General features: G+C 37.4%; 1 pseudogene; it reads left to right on the forward strand.

The window, feature by feature from the left end:
* Positions 1–410: 410 nt before the first annotated feature.
* LOC116094878 overlaps positions 411–16887 on the forward strand; it is a 31163-nt pseudogene continuing 14686 nt past the window's right edge.

Consider the following 16887-nt stretch of genomic DNA (forward strand, 5'->3'; position numbering starts at 1 on the left):
TCTATATAAAGTATTTCTCAGTAGTCATCTTTTGAGTAGGTCCTGATTAGTTCCATACACCATTTTTAAGTTGTGTTATGTTTTTTCTTGATGTTTGTTTTGTTTTAAATAATAATTCTCATTAGATGTATAATTGGGAAGACATTTTCCCTTTATGTAGGGGGCTGTTTTACCTAATGGGGTCCTAAAAGAAAATTAAAAATTAACATAGACTCAAGATTGTTTTGTGTTTAATCACAGAAGAGAAATACAGCATAGTATTTAGATAGATAAGCTTTGGTACATCTTAGATCTTGGACTAGGAAGCAAGCAGAAGTTAATGGTTCTTGGTAGAGAGGTACCATCCTCATTTGCTTCTCCCTTTGCTGTGATACAACACAACCAAAATTAAGCTGAGGAGGAAAGGCTATATGGCTTACACTTGTAGTTCAGAGTCTGTCACTGAGGGAATTCTGAACTCCGGAAGAAAGCGAAGCAAAAGTCGTGGAAGCATGCTGACTTTTGTCTTACTCACTTATCTTTCTTATAGAGCCCAGACCTTGTTGTCCAGTGAAGGTAACGTGTTTGGAGAAAATGAAGACAAATGAAGTACTGAGCTATGATGGAGACTAGGCTGCCTGGAAGTTATGGAAAGCTTTAGGTTAAAATTTGCACTTGTTACAAAGAATGTCATTACAGTTAATGAAAGCACATGGGAAAACAAACAGTAGCTTAGAGAGTATTTGAAATGAATGTCCACACTGTGAAGAAATAGGGAATATTTAATACGGGGGCTATATAACCTGTAAGCATCTTGACTTGCTTGATACAACAATGTATAAAAACACCACTCTATATCTCTTAAAGATGTACTACTATGACTGATGGATTTAAATGAATACATGAAATGAGAAAAACACTTGCATCTTTTAAAAAAAAAGCCATTGGAAGAATCATATTAAATAATTTACATTCACTTAAAGGTTACTCTGCCAAATGGAAAAATGGCTGTCTTGCAAAGAGGCTGTAGTTAGATGAGAGGAGATGGCAATGTCTCATTTAAGTCAGCCTGGGTAAAAAACGGAATTTGTTAAAGTTTTAAAGTTAAGATGCATTGAATCTTCCAGAAGCAGGACATGAGAAATATAGGGTGGATAGAGTACCACAATGACTCCAAAGTTTGGATGTGTCATCTGTACATAGTGATGACATTTATTAGGGGGATATTGTGAGATGGAAAGGTTTGGGGGGGAGGGAATATCTCAAGCTCTATTTTAGGTACCTGGGACTTGAGGTGGCTGTTAAATATCTAGAGGGAATTCTAAATTAATTTTTTCTATGACTTAGAAAATATAATAGTAGACAGGGATAGTCTTCTTAAATTATGGTACTTACAACCACACAAACATACATACCTGGAAGAGCGCATCATTTCTATAACAATAGCAAGAGTGGGAGTAACTGGGGTTACTTTTTATATTTATTGTTTCACTGCCTATTCTAGCTAATGCAGTAAGAGAACATTTTAAAAAATATTTATCTTGTAATAACTTTGCAATTCTAGATGATATCAAAATTGTACAATTTCCAGGTACCTCATAGCAATTGATGAAATTTCATATTTTATTCAAATTTTCTGTGTTTTCTCAACCTTCCTTTCCTCCTTAAATGCTACAGTATTCAATTTCTTTCTGTAATTAAAAAGGAATTAGAGTGGCTGGAGAGATGGCTCAGCAGTCCTTATCAAGGTCTGCTCTTACCCAGGTTTGGTTCTCAGAACTCCCATGGTGGATCGTAATCAACTATGACTTCAGTTCAAGGATTTCTAATGTCCTGTTTTGGCAACTGGGAGCAGCATGCTCCCATGTGCTATGCATATATAGAAACAGGCAAAGCACACACATACACTCTTCAGATCCTTTCTCAGATTCAACTAGCTCTCTGCTTTCTGTCCCTCTCCCAGCCCCATAGCCCCACAACCTGGTGCTCTATGGTGGGCCCAGGAAGTAACACAGTGCCACCAAGTCTCCATCCTTCTTTTTCTGCTCTATTTTTATGGTATATGCCTTCTACCAATACCAGCCAAGAAAAAAACAAGCAGGGGAAAATGGAGACCTGCCTGCTAAAGCACATAGCAGTCTTCTATCTACCTGAACCTAGACAAAACGAGCAGTAGATAAGATCTTGCTGCTGAGAATTTGGAAAAAAACACACTGATACTCTTAACTCCAAAATTTTGATGCTTCTTTATTTAAATGTTTATTTATTTCCATAACATTCGTGCCTTCTAACCTAGAATTGTACTAAACATTTTCAATGTTTAAAATTTCTTTTAAGGTTCAAAAATCATATTTAATCTACTCCCACAGTTCAACTATGCTGATAATCGTTATTTAATCCTAAATCAACAACCAGTTTCCTTTTACAGACAAACAGTTCTGCCTATACCAGATACAAAATTAACATGGTATTTTCTGTGAATGATACAATTCAGAGACTACACAAAGCTCAAGAAGAAGGAAGACCAAAGTGTGGGTACTTTGGTCCTTCTTAGAATGGGGAACAAAATACCCATGGGAGGAGATACAGAGACAAAGTATGGAGCAGAGACTGAAGGAAAGGCAATCCAGAGACTGCTCCGCCTGGGGATCCATCCTATATACAGTTACCGAACCCAGACAGTATTGTGAATGCCAACAAGTGCTTACTGAAAGGATCCTGATATAGCAGTCTCCTAAGAGGCTCTGCCAGTGCCTGATGAATACAGAGGTGGATGTTCTCAGCCAACCATTGGACTGATCACAGGGTCCCCAGTGGAGGACCTGGGAGAGAAAAGACCCAAGGAGCTGAAGGGGTTTGCTACCCCACAGGAGAAACAACAATATGAGCCAACCAGTACCCCCAGAGCTCCCAGGGGCTGAACCACAAACCAAAGCATACACATGGAGCAACCCATGGCTCCAGACACATATGTAGCAGGGGACGGCCTTGTCAGACATCAATGGGAGGAGAGGCCCTTGGTCCCGGGAAGGCTCAATACCCCAGTGTAGGTGAATGCCAGGACAGGGAAGCAGGAGTAGGTGGGTTGGTGAGCAGGGAGAGCGGGAATGGGATAGGAGGGTTTTGGAAAGGAAACAAGGAAAGGGGATAGCATTTGATACTAAAGACTTCCAAGAAAAACAGATGATAAGACCCACAGATGACTGACTTGGAAATTTCCAGTTACAAATGAACTCTCTTGCCATAGCCAAATAGCTACTGAACTTGGGGAAAAGATGATTGTCTATGTAGTTAAACCAAATGTTGTCTGAAACTGATGTTAATACCCTCATGTACTGTATAATACACCAAACAATTAATTGGTTTAATACTCCCTTGTCATCTTAGCTCTCACCCCTCACTACCCTTTGGCTTATGCTGTGTCACCCTTATGTTGTCTTTTATTTTGATCCTTACACACAGCACACCCAAAAATTTCACTACAAATAACACAAGAGACAGTTGCCCCAATGTCACCTCTCCCTTACAAAAAGCAAAGGAGTTGTGGGCCAGGAAACTTGGTAAGGTAGGTTAGGTCTGAGTCCACGGCACCTGGGCATCCACCTGAAATGATGGCCTTGGAACATGTATCCACACTCCCCAAGTCGGTCACGCAGCCCAAAACTGAGTTCTCCACGCTAATGAGGGACCTAGATGCTGTAACGGCTTATCCAATAAGCTTCCCTCTCTGGATACTCCTCTCTGCAAAAAGTATTAAATCTCTGGTTTGCCCTGAGAATTTGGTACACAACCATTTTCCATGATGAACAGTCAATAAATGGTATTGATAAGTATAGACTATCCTTTCCATCAAAACCACCATCGGGAGCACGGAGAAGGCCTTCACCTACAGAGCCGCAGCCTACGTCTCTCATAGAAGGTCTCTCTATGCTTCCAGACAACCGCCACTGCATTTACTGATGAGCTAATGTGGCTTTCCCCATTTTCCCAGGCCAAGGTTCCGGGGCCTATAGACCCCAATCCTTTGTTTCTGACTCCTCTATGCAATATCCCACTGGCCACTGGGCGCTTGAGTGTCCAAGAACCCCAATTTTGGATTCCTCCATCTCAGACCACATTTTCCCTCCCCCTGAGCAGTATCTCGGTGCTTCCCTAAATCCCAACACCCAGAGACAGCAGTTCTGGGAGACACAGTCAAGCTCCCTGTGTTTTGCCTTACTAGTGGCCATGCCCAGCACCCCAGCAGTGGGACAGAGCGTGAATCCACATACAGCTCATCCAAGTTCCACCTGCCCAAGCAGTGTTCCCCGGAATGCAGACCCACAGGAAATATTTCTGGTATTTTCTTGACATCTGCTTTCCACCTGGTATAGAGGTTCCTACAGCCTGTGTGTGTGGCATTCAGTAGTGAATCTTATTCAGCTTGCATTGACTGGGAAGTTCGAGCTTCTTGCTGGTATTATTTTCTCTTGGCCTCATTTCCAGGGCTGCTCATAAAAACATCTTGTGAGGTCGTTGAAGATATAGTTCGATCCTCCTGTGATGTTTGAGATGTCTCCTGAGAGGCCGTTCAGGAATTAATTCCTATCTTATGAAACATCTGCACATGCTCACTTTTAGTAATAGCACTTAGTAGTTAAGTATTTTCTTTACTTTCAACTTAAGAAATAAAAATTAAAAAAACACACCTTATCAAATTTTGCTCTGGTTGTCTTGGTAAGCACACCTGTACTTGGTTTCTTCTCTCTGATTCACACATGAGAAATTCTTTCAATTGCTTTCAGTTACGGGTGTTTGCCTTGTGTCTTGACCTATATCCATCCTGGTATGGATGCAACTCTAATAAAAATAATCTTTCTATTGCTCAAACATCCCTTACTTAATCATTGTCAGTTCTTGAATCTTATAATCCATGTATTGTGTTGGAATACACAATTCTGTCCCAGATTTGACAGCCTTCTGGCTATGAAAAAGAAAGGAAGATTATACATGGTTACACAGGGTGGTGGTTATTGTGTCTGCTTCTCATATAGACATTTAAGTCCCTGGAAACATGAGTCCTGACACTGGACTGAGGCGATGTTTCAAGAAGTAAAAGCACTCGGTGAACAAGCCTTATGACCTGAGGGCAAACTCTGAAACCTATGTCAATTAGAAGAAAATTGACACAGACCTCCACACACGTGTGATGAAGCCACATGCCTACATATACACAATGTATTTATACACACACACCTCAGAAAATAGCAATGAAATATGTATATATTGAAAAGAAAGTGGGATGTATTAGGCCTATCAAGGCTCACTTCAATAGTCCTCAGCTAGGTTTCTATCTCTGTTATGTCAGCTTTGGAAGGTGTTTTCTTTCTTATATTTTAAAATACAGTTTCTTTCAATGATCACTGAGGACATTCACTGACCTTGACTTGAGGTTTTCAAATGTCTTATGTAAGTCAGCAAGAATTCTTTGCAACGTTGTAATGTTGACATCTTTCAAACTATGTTGTATTTTATTCCTGGTTCTTTCATCTGCTTCCTCTGAGGCAGAGATTCCCTACAAGCAATTTTAGTTCCAATCATGTCACTGCTTAAATCCTTTCTGTGACAACTGGCAAACTTGATGAAGACCTTGCAAGGCACTAGCTAGGACAGAACTCAAACCAAAAGCAGAATTTCTTCCCTGAATGCAGCAGTTCCATCTCCTGCTAAACCTTCTCTAGTCCTCTTCTGCACTGACTCCATATTCTGTGTACTGCACACAGCACTGTTATATACATGGGGTGTAAGTCTCTAGCATGAAAAATTGATATCCATGGGTATAAGCCTAATAATAAAATTTTGAATCATATAAACCTTCTACTTTTACTTGTTTGTTTGCTTGTTTATTTTTGAGGAATGGCTGTGTCAAGTTCTATTTTCAAATACAGGATGTAGGTTCCCCTTTCTCTGCATTGTCACTAGAATTCATTGCTTGTCTTTTTGATAATAACTAAGTAGGGTGAACTGATATGGCATTGCTTTAATTTACATTTTTGTTGGTTTTAGTGAAACTGAGCATTAATCCCATGTGTTTGTTGGCCTTTTTCCTCTTCCTCTTCTTCTTTGTCTTTTGAGACATCCATCTAGGTATGTAGCTTTTAAAAAATTAATTTGTTTGACTTTTGGTGTTTGTCTTTGAATTTGCTTACACATATTCTGGATGTGGATAATTGTGAGATGGGATCTTTGAAAATAGAGGTTGATTCTCATATTGTGGCAGGAAAATGAAACGATGACCTGAGCACATAGTAGTGCTTGTGTTTGTTACAGTGGTAGTTCACAAGAAGAAAGCAGAAAATAGCTCAAAACCAAGAATATTTGGCTGAAATAGTAGTACTTTTGGTAAGAAGTCAACCATACAACTTTTAAGGCTTTTACTTGTGGGTAGACATGAATGAGGGGTGCCAAATCCTGACATTTGGGAATGGTAAATGGATCAGGACTTAAGAGTCTGGAGATGATGAAATAATACTCCAAAGAAAATATAACTTCATATATTAATGTTTTTTTTCTATTGAACAAATAAAAAATTTAAAATAAATATGGAAAATAAAAGACTTTGTATTTTTTGTTTGTTCTATTGAAGGGTAGTTCCTGGCTGGTTATACTCTATAATTTTCTATATCTGCAGTTATTAAATAGGAAGAGAGAAAAACATCAGAAAGGAATAAAAGCCTCTTAAGTCCCCAAAATACATAATTTTCTCTGCCAAAGGCCTTGACAGCAAATGTCATTGGAAGCATTCTCTACACACAGTTTTAAGCAAATATCCATGGTAACCATCACACTGTGCTTCACAGACTCCCTGGACCAATTTGGTATGTAAGAAAATGTGGATATTTGTGAAGAGGGATTGGGTATGATAAATCTAGTATCTTTTCAATTAAAGAAGTTTTCTCCTCCTGAGGTTAATATTTTAAAATCTGTTTTCACCTTTAAATAACTTTAACAAATGCCTAACAGAGTAAAATAAGGTCCCTTTAAGAGGCAAGAACTGTAGTGTTTGTTGAATACCTGAAAGAAGCACAATTGACAGATGAACCCTGCCACACTTGTCAAGTGTGGAAAGCACCAGAGACGACAAGCTCTGGGTGCTTAGTGTCTCATCACTTCACGGCAGCCACTGCTGGTATTCGTGGACGTTACAGGAATAATGTATGTGTCTGAGACATGCACAGTGACGAAGGTGCTGCCGAGCTCTCTGACTTTGAAGGTTTCTGCCATTCCTCAAAATTTGGTGACTCCTTTATGCCGCTCTTCTAACTCAGTCAGACGTGTGTTCTTCAGTGGGTAGGTAGTTTTAGACAGCAACATATCTTATGTTGCTTTAGTGGAAGTAGAAAAACAAAAGCAAAATCAACAAATATTTTAATTCATTTAGTGTTTTCTTGTCTCCAGAGCCATGGGTAAAGTTGTTAATGTTTAATGTCTATGCAGACATTTAAAATTCCACAGATAGTGTCTTTTGTGGAGTAAACACAGATTATTGAACAAACTGGAATTGTGCAGAAATGTGGGTGCCCATAATTTTCTTGTCTCCACAATAGTGGTGGATGCTCTGTGGAATCTCTTCTTACATTAACATTCAGTTGTAGACCAACAACCTATGTACATCCAAGTAATTAGACACTCAAGGCCCCTCTCCTCTCCAGATACTGAGATTCACATAAGGCTTATGACTGCTTATAAACCTCAATGCCTCACATAACACTTGCTCTATATTAGGCAATCAGTAAATATGTGTGGAATAAATGAGTGAATGTAAGTGTAGTGGTACAAGCTCTGCTTGGACTACCGTATTTTATGGCCCATGAAAGTACCAAGAAATTCACTTTTAGAGAAATACTTGTGATGAATCATGAATGAATGGATTTAAATAGGCTCTGGATTTTTTTCCAGGATCCTATTTCTAATTTGATTCCTGTTTATGCTTTTGGGGTTGACAATACGTTGGAGATACTTGGTATTGTTTGTGCCTATTCTTTAAATTTAAGTAAATAGAGGGATAGAAATGGCTCAGTAGATAAAAGACTTTATAGACAAATTTAATTGCTTGAGTTTGGTTCCCAGGACCCACATGGGAGAAGGAGAGACCAGCTTCTAAAAGCTATCTGCTGACACAATATGTGCATATTACATACAGGGGCACACATACACATGCACACGAACAAATAAGTAAATAAATAAAGGTAATAAAAATAAATATTTGAGTAGAGAATGCTAGTATTAAACCTAGGTATGATTAGGCTTGGGATGGCACTTTTCTGGCTTCTGCATGGTGCTATGTTTAATAAGCAACATTGCAAAAAAAAGAAAAAAATCATGCTATATTTGGTAACTGCATCCAAAATATTATCTCACAAATTTGTGTGTATGTATGTGTGTGATATTTATGTCCAGGCCAGCATGTAACAAAAATGGTTTGAGGAAACATGTCTCCTATCTTTTCACAGAAGTGACAAATGGGTGACAAATGGGTGCTTTATTTTGTTCATTCATTTAAAATAAAAGCCAGGAAACTTGAAAGGCCAATGTAGTCTGGCATATTGACCTGCTATCATACATCCTAGATTTAGATATTTGCCAATATTGAATTATATTTTGCCTCTGTCTCCTGGCAACCTGGTTACTATGCCAGACAGATTCTTAGCTCTTGAATCTTGCATTTCCTCCTTTATCAGAATTTCTAGTCATTTTCCCTAATTATTAGATACTCCCTTGTCTTGTTTATGACTTACTTCTTACTAGAGGAGCTGTAGAGATCTCATTCCTAACCTGATACACAGAGTGCATGAAGTATAGGTTTTATAAAATGTAATAATGGCGAGTCGTTGCTCTGCTAGACCTATGGAGGTCAGAAAGCAATCTATCACTCAGGGCCTTTGGCAAATGGTGTAAATTCTCTGTGTCTAAGTTTCCTTACCTGGAAATTGGTGCTCATACTTCCTGTCTCTTGGGGAAGTTATAAACATATCATTAATGAAAGGCTTCAAGACTTTTTATTTTTAGATGTTTTCTTTATTTACATTTCAAATGATATCTCCTTTCCCAGTTTCCCCTCTGAAGAAAAACGAAAACAAAAATCCCTGTTAAAAGAACCAGGAACACAACATTAGAGAATAGTTTATTTTTTATTTCACTTGTACTTCTGTTGTTGTTGTTGTAGTTAATTGTTATTTTACAGCCCAACTATAGTTTGCCCTCCATCTCTCCCACTTCTCCTTGACCCTCCGCCATCCACTCCTGTTCTGATTTTATACAGAAATGGGCAGGCCTCTGCATATATGTTACAATTGTGTAGGTAGGTTTTCTTGTGGGATTCCTAACAGTGGGAGCAAGAGCGATATATGACCTTTTTGCCTACTTTTTGTACCCCTTTCCTCCTACTATGTTGCCTTGGCCAACCTTAATATGAGGGAGGTGCCTAGCCTTACTGTAAATTGGGAATCTATTTAGTTGATGTCCCTGGAGGAATATCCCTAGAAGGAAGAGATCACATTTTATATTTGACATGCTGTTGATATATAACAGACTTTAAGAAAATCCCAGTTTAGATTCTTTTAGCTAATGGTGATCAGCTCCTATTCAAATAATTCCTGAAGAGAGATAGCACTTTGTGAATAATTCATGTGACATAGTTGCTGTGACTAGTCAGCCACTTTCATAAGGAGCAATTACAGGTAATCCAGGGTTTGAAAACCACAGAATTAAACTAATTTTCAAAGAACTAAATTTTGTTTTCCATCTATAATTTAAAGTTATATTTATATATATAAAGTCCTAAAAAGAAGCATCTATATAGTATTGCTGAATTTGGAGGTCTTCATTAGTCTCAGTTTATAGTGCTATTTCTGATACTAAAAAAAAGTAGATTTGCATCAAAATCAGATCAAGCACATAGCAATTAAATAGCAAAGACATAAACTTTCCAGAAAACGTGAAAAAGTGAAAAGTGAAAGCATAAATGTAATTTTTTCCCTTTGAAGCCAAATCTTTCAATTCATAGATGTACATATGAAGATATTTAATTGTATGGATATGTGAGATTACCATGGAAACGATAACAACGATGTAAATGTAGACATTAGTATTACAAACCTCAGTCACTCTAAGTGCAGATTTTCTGTTTCCCGTCCTTCTAGCTCTTGAAGTAAAAACTCACATTTCCTTTGAAGGAGACATAATTCAGTGTGCATCTGGCTATAATTCTGAATGCTGATGCATTGAGGAAGCTTGTTCTGTTCACAATCCCATTATCCCAGGGCACAGGAAACTGTACTGTAAGTAATGGTATTTTCATCACAAAATCACTTCCAGCAGCATCATCACCTGATATTTATGTTAAAAATAGTAGTATATTAAAAAATACACATTTCAAGTCATATGTAATGTTCTCCTTTCTAAACTCTGTCCACATATTTCTCTTTTCATTACAATAGTTTTAAAAGCATTTTCACATGACTTTTTTTTTTTTTGCATAGATGCTGGTCTTCATTTTAAAAATATCTTTCAAGTATATATTCTCAGTATTCAACTATTGAAAGCATTGCCCACTGCTCTATCTATTCAGTAGTTTGAAATTCTAGGTTGAAAAGCTGTTCAACCTGCATCCATTGTAATTCTTCATCACTGAAAGAAAAACTTACCCACAAATCATAATGCCTCTCTCAACTTGCCTGGTCCATATACCAATATGACAGGCAATTTAATGTCCATTTTCTCTGATTAAATGCTGGTAGAGACTTAGAAGTACCAGAGGTAAACTTTTATCCAAGCAAGAAATCTTTAATAAACAAAGTCTGGATCCATATATTTAACTCCTTCGGTAATTTGAAATGGGCAAGAGGCGGGGGCAGATTGAGGAGAGGACTTGATTCGTGTTTCCACTGGACTAACACCATTTATTGTTCCCTATGCTTTGACTCACCTAGACACCACAGTGTGCCCTAAAGTCAACATCTCCATAGGCAGTTGACATATTTGATGGCATTGGGGCAGAGACACAGCATAAATAAAACTATGTTGGCTTGTACTATATTAAAACCATAGAGAGCAGAAAAAAAAATCAAATTTTTTCCCAAATAGAAAAGAACAAAACTTATGAAGAAAAGTGTAATATTACCCAAGTTGGATCAAGTCAGGACAGATATTTTAGACTTCATTTAAAGCTGTTGGTGTTATATATACCTATTTTACATGCTCTGAGAGATTTTCTACATATTCCATGAACTATTTACTTTGATTTGAGAAGGCGACCGTTAGAGTACATTTTGCTAATCCCAATTTGGTGAGTGCATGGTGTAAGGAAACAAAGATCAATGTTAGACCCTAGAGTCTGCAAGGACAACAGATCAATATCGTTTAAAGCCACAGACCTTCATCTTCTTGTTGGATACTTGCAAAAAGTAAACCAATTCTTCTGCAATGTTTTTCCACCCTCCCAAATGAACTGTAAATTATCACGGTCAAACAAAGAGCTAAAATGTTCCTTCTGTGAACTTCAAAATACCTTAGAGCATCAACTACCTGACCAATGAAACCAAAGCAAAAAAATAAACAAACATAAAAAAAAAGCACCAAATGAATAGTTCGTTTTATATACATAGTTGAGATAACTAGAAGTAATGTAGGCACAAGTAATCTCTCTCTCTCATTCTCTCTTCCTCACTCTCTCTCATTCTCTGTGTATATGTCTGTCTATCTATCTATCTATCTATCTATCTATCTATCTATCTATCCCTTTCTCCCACTCTCCCCCTCCTCCCCTAGCTTTAACATACCTCAAACTCACCATATAACCAAGGAGTTGAGATTTCCTGTGTCACTGGTGATTGGAGAGAGGTTTTTATGCTTGCTGGATGAGCACTCGTCTTACTTAGCTACATGCCCAGCTTGTCTTAGTGGGTTTCTAAGTTAGTAGTTCTTGTCTCCTTAGATGTAATCAACAAATAGATTTACCAGGCTCCAGAAGAGGGCTAACATTCTGACTTGGGGATTTTTCTTTCTATCAAGTTGCTTACATGTGATAGCGGTTAGAAGGAGACTCAGATCACAGCCTCTTCGACATGACAGCCGTGTGAATTTACAGCAGAGCCATCTCTTTAGGCTTCCTCCGCTTACACCTTATTGTATCTTTTCATTTTCATTGACTTTATCACATATCTACCCTTGGTTTCCAGTAAAATCATTAAACATTTATCTTCATAGGAAAAAGTATGTCACAAGAGATTTGTTTCAGATAGAGTGTTTCAATAACCTTAAGCAAACCAAGCAAAAATAAGATGCAAATGAAATTAGTGCAGTCAGATTTCAAATCCCCAAAGTCACTGAGTCATTTAATGCTTTTCCTTACAGAATCTGGGGGAAATATATTCATGCCTTAAAATAATTATTGTACTTTTAAAACATTTTAAACTTCTTTTTGCTGCTGTTACTAGAAAATTAAAAAAAATATTGATTATTCTGTGTCTTATTACCACTAATAAGCTGGCTCTTTTATTCTCACTCTGTCTGTTCATTTGAAGAGACTAGAATGACACAGTATATGTGAGCATCTGTAGCTATATGCTTATGTTTATGACTAGTTCACATAATGGTGTCAAAAGATTCCACAATGTCACATATCAAATATTTAATTTGATATTTACCATGATCATTTGAAATAAACGATTTTTTTCTTTTATAAAGGTCAGTAAACAAGTTCAAAGAGGTTAGTTGGCTTTGGTAATAGCATACAGCTTTAAGAGACAGAGTAAGATATGCCCTGAAAACAATTGCTTTCTGATACAATTTTAATCAAAAGCAATGTAAGATCACTTTCTAGCCTGCAAGCAAAATATAAGCAGTAATATAAAGTTCAATGTTTTTCTTATTGCAGCATTCCACCCAATGTGTGTGTTGACACAAGAGCAAGCAAACCTAAGAGATTGAGACATGTAAAAGCAGTTATAACAACCTGTGATGAAAGTCAAGTAGGAAAGTGAAGGTCTGCTTAAAATTCACAAAGGAATGGGGTCAACAAAGATGGCTCAAGAGTTAAGAACACATAATGTACTTGCAGAGGACTTTGATTCAGTTCCAAACATTGATATCAATTGGCTCACTAACAGCTATAACTCTGGTTCTAGCAGAGCCCAATCTCTCTAGCCATCATGGGCACCTACACTCATGTTAAAATCCCATATGTGTATATCCATAGACAGACATATAGACACAATCACATAAATAAGCATAGTAAAAATATTTTTTTTTTTATAAAACAAAATGTATTTTGCCACAGCGATGGATGTTACTTTATAGAGGGACCAAAAGATCATTCAAAGGGGAGATAATTTATGGTTTAAGTTGGGAAGAAAAGTGGGTTAGGTGTTAGTCAAAGAAAATCAGTCACATGAGTTTGTCATACACAAACAAAAGAAGTTGAGCCAGAGGAGCCGAGAAGCATCCATGATACCTGGATGGTCAGGTGCACTATATAGCTCCAACATCATCCAGAAGCAAGTAAGAGTAAAACTGCAAAGGATTATGGGCCATGAGCCTCAGAGGTTTCCCATGTCACAAAGTAAAGTTTGGATTTTATTCTTCGTCAACAGGGAGCCATTAAAAGTTTTGAAATACACTCCAATCTTGAACTTTCTTCCCTCAAATAAAGTACAGCAAGTATTTGTCAGGAAATAAGTACTATTTTGAGTCCAAAAATGAAAAAAACAAAACATAGAAATAAAGCCCATCGGTGACACACAGATGAACAGGGACATGGCCACTGTTGGCCACTGTTCTTCTGGAGGGTCTGACCTAACAGGAGACAAAATGCTAATGTACGGCTTTTATATTTTATGTGCAGTCTGCAAAAAGACTGATGCAAACTTGTTTGATGATGACTAGATAGTGCCAATTGTAAAGACAAGATATCTGCAGCATGCATATTATTAAGGATAATTTGTTTGAAAAAAATCAAGTATGGCATTTTGGAGGAAAAAAGAAATGAATGGTTTGTTTTGTTTTCAATTTTAAAATCATTATTACATGCCACAAGCCATCTATGTGAGGCTAAACAGCTAGCAGGTGATCTACTTGAGATGTTTCACCACGGAACAAGAATGTTCCAAGCTTTTCCAAGGTATCCCAAAAGCACAAAATCTCAGGAAATGACTTCTGCAGCTGATATGATTTTCTAGTCCTTATAAAATTAATATTATATAATACCATGTATTAGCACACTCTATTGGGAAGATTTTTGCAGATCAATGAAGATGTACTGTCTTGTAATGATGCTATACAAATAGATGATTTCATAAGTCTTTATGATAATCCTATAAGAATTCCTAATAATTTTTAAGCCCTTTATAATAGAATTGCTATTAAATCCCTCTCTGATATTAAAACTGCAGTTAGAACTCTGCCAGTATTGAAGTGTTAAGAGTTAATTGCTTCTGAGGTGGAAAGCAGGCATTTACTGCTTAGAACATATTTTAAGAGGTTGTAAAATAATAAACAAAGGTCATAAAAGGGAACTAAGGATTTATTATAAGTACAAGGATAGAAGATAAAATATTGACCGGATTTATCTATACAAAACTTTAATGATAGCCTAGTCACAAAAAATATTGTTTTGTAGCTAGTGACAGATAATGAATGTCTAGTTACATAACTAGTCTTAAGGAAAACTCATGTAAAGACCTCTGTTGTAACCTTCTTCTGTTTCTATTAATGATAATGAATTTATGTTTGAACCTTTAGTGATATTTTGTAAAAAGAAAAAAAGAAAGGAAGAGGGGGGAGAGAGAGAGGGAGAAAGAGAGAGGGAGGGAGGGAGAGAGAGAGAGGGAGGGAGGGAGGGAGAGAGAGAGAGAGAGAGAGAGAGAGAGAGAGAGAGAGAGAGAGAGAGAGAGAGAGAGAAAAGAATGCTTGGAATAACCATGTTATGTATTCCCCCAGAAAAGGTACAAGTTACATTGCACTGCATTGCAGTACATTACAGCAGAAGGAGAGAGCAAGATTAGGAAGAGAATGAAGGACAGCAGAGTAGAGTTACTTAGAAATTACGAGAACAATTTATAAAGTCTCATAGGTTTTCTCCCTTATACTTTTTCGTAGAAATGACGTCTAGAAGCTTTTTAAAGGTGCCTCCTTTTCTTCTCCTCTTCCTGAGAGTGACTTTTCCTAGCTGACAAGGAGGCAAAAAGCTTTCAGCCTTATGTTCCACTGCGTAGGGAAGACCTACAGAGAAAAATAAGAAAAGGACCACAGGAGTTCATTTAACCAGAGGCCTGCAGCTTTTGACAACAGAGTAACTCAAAAGTCAAGATAGCTAAACACGATTGTTATAATAAAAGCAACCACAACACCTCAAAAAGACCAATTCTTGCCCTCAATGGCTTCCCTTTTCCTTCAGCTACTGTGTGTGTGTGTGTGTTTGTGTGTATACACATGCACGTGTATGTGCTGGGTATGGTGCCACAGGCCTTCAGTCCTATGCTCTTGGAAAGCTGAGACTGGAGGACTGCTTGAGTCTAGAAACTGGATGCCTACTGGTCAACATAACAAGATGCTGGCGTCTCTAGAAAGCAAATGAACAATATATTTCTAAATGAGGTTGTCAGCTGTCGCTTTCTCTAGAGAAGCTTCCTCCTCCACAAACACCTTCTTCTCTAGAATACTTTGTGAGAACTGGGAACATTCTCGAGAGCTTATGAGGACTTCATAGAAAGGATGAATAAGGAGTTCATCCTCTTAATTTTTGTTTTTGAAAACAAGAAATTATTTAAAGGTTACCTTTGTAAACCTGAAAAACAACTTCAACAAAGCAGATGGATATAAAATTAACTCAAACAAATGAGTGGCCTTCCTCTACACAAAACATAAACAGCCTGAGAAAGAAATTAGGGAAACAATACCCTTCACAATAGTCACAAATAATATAAAATACCTTGGTGTGACTCTAACTAAGCAAGTCAAAGATCTGTGTGACAAGAACTACAAGTCTCTGAAGAAAGAAATTGAAGATCTCAGAAGATGGAAAGATCACCCATGCTCATGGATTGGCAGGATTAATATAATAATAATGGCCATCTTGCCAAAAGCAATCTTCCAATTCAGCGCAATCTTCACCAAAATTCCAACTCAATTCTTCACAGAGTTAGAAAGAGCAATTTGCAAATTCATCTGAAACAATAAAAAACATAGGATAGTGAAAAATATTCTCAACAATAAAAGAACTTCTGGTGGGATCACCATTCCTGACCTCAAGCTGTACTACCGATCAATTGTGATAAAAACTGAATGGTATTGGTACAGTGACAGGCAGGTAGAACAATGGAACAGAATTGAAGACCCAGAAATGAACCCACAAACCTATGGTCACTTGATCTTTGACAAAGGACCTAAAACCATCCAGTGGAAAAAAGACAGCATTTTCAACAAATGGTGTTGTCTCAACTGGCAGTTAGCATGTAGAAGAATGCAAATCGATCCATTCCTATCTCCTTGTACAAAGCTCAAGTCCAAGTGGATCAAGGACCTCCACATAAAACCAGATACACTGAAACTAAGGGAAAAGAAAGTGGGAAGGAGCCTTGAGCAATGGCCACAGAGGAAATTTTTCTGAACAGAACACCAATAGCTTATGCTCTAAGATCAAGAATTGACAAATGGGACCTCATAAAATTACAAAGCTTCTGTAAGGCAAAGGACATTGTCAATAGGACAATATGGCAACCAACAAATTGGGAAAAGACTTTTACCAATCCTATATCCAATAGAGAGCTAATATCCAATATATACAAAGAACTCAAGAACTTAGACTCCAGACAATCAAATAACACTATTAAAAATGGGGTACAAAGTTAAACAAAGAATTGTCAACTGATG

This window comes from Mastomys coucha, unplaced genomic scaffold, assembly GCF_008632895.1.
Source record: "Mastomys coucha isolate ucsf_1 unplaced genomic scaffold, UCSF_Mcou_1 pScaffold17, whole genome shotgun sequence".
In the NCBI taxonomy this organism is placed as follows: Eukaryota; Metazoa; Chordata; class Mammalia; order Rodentia; family Muridae; genus Mastomys; species Mastomys coucha.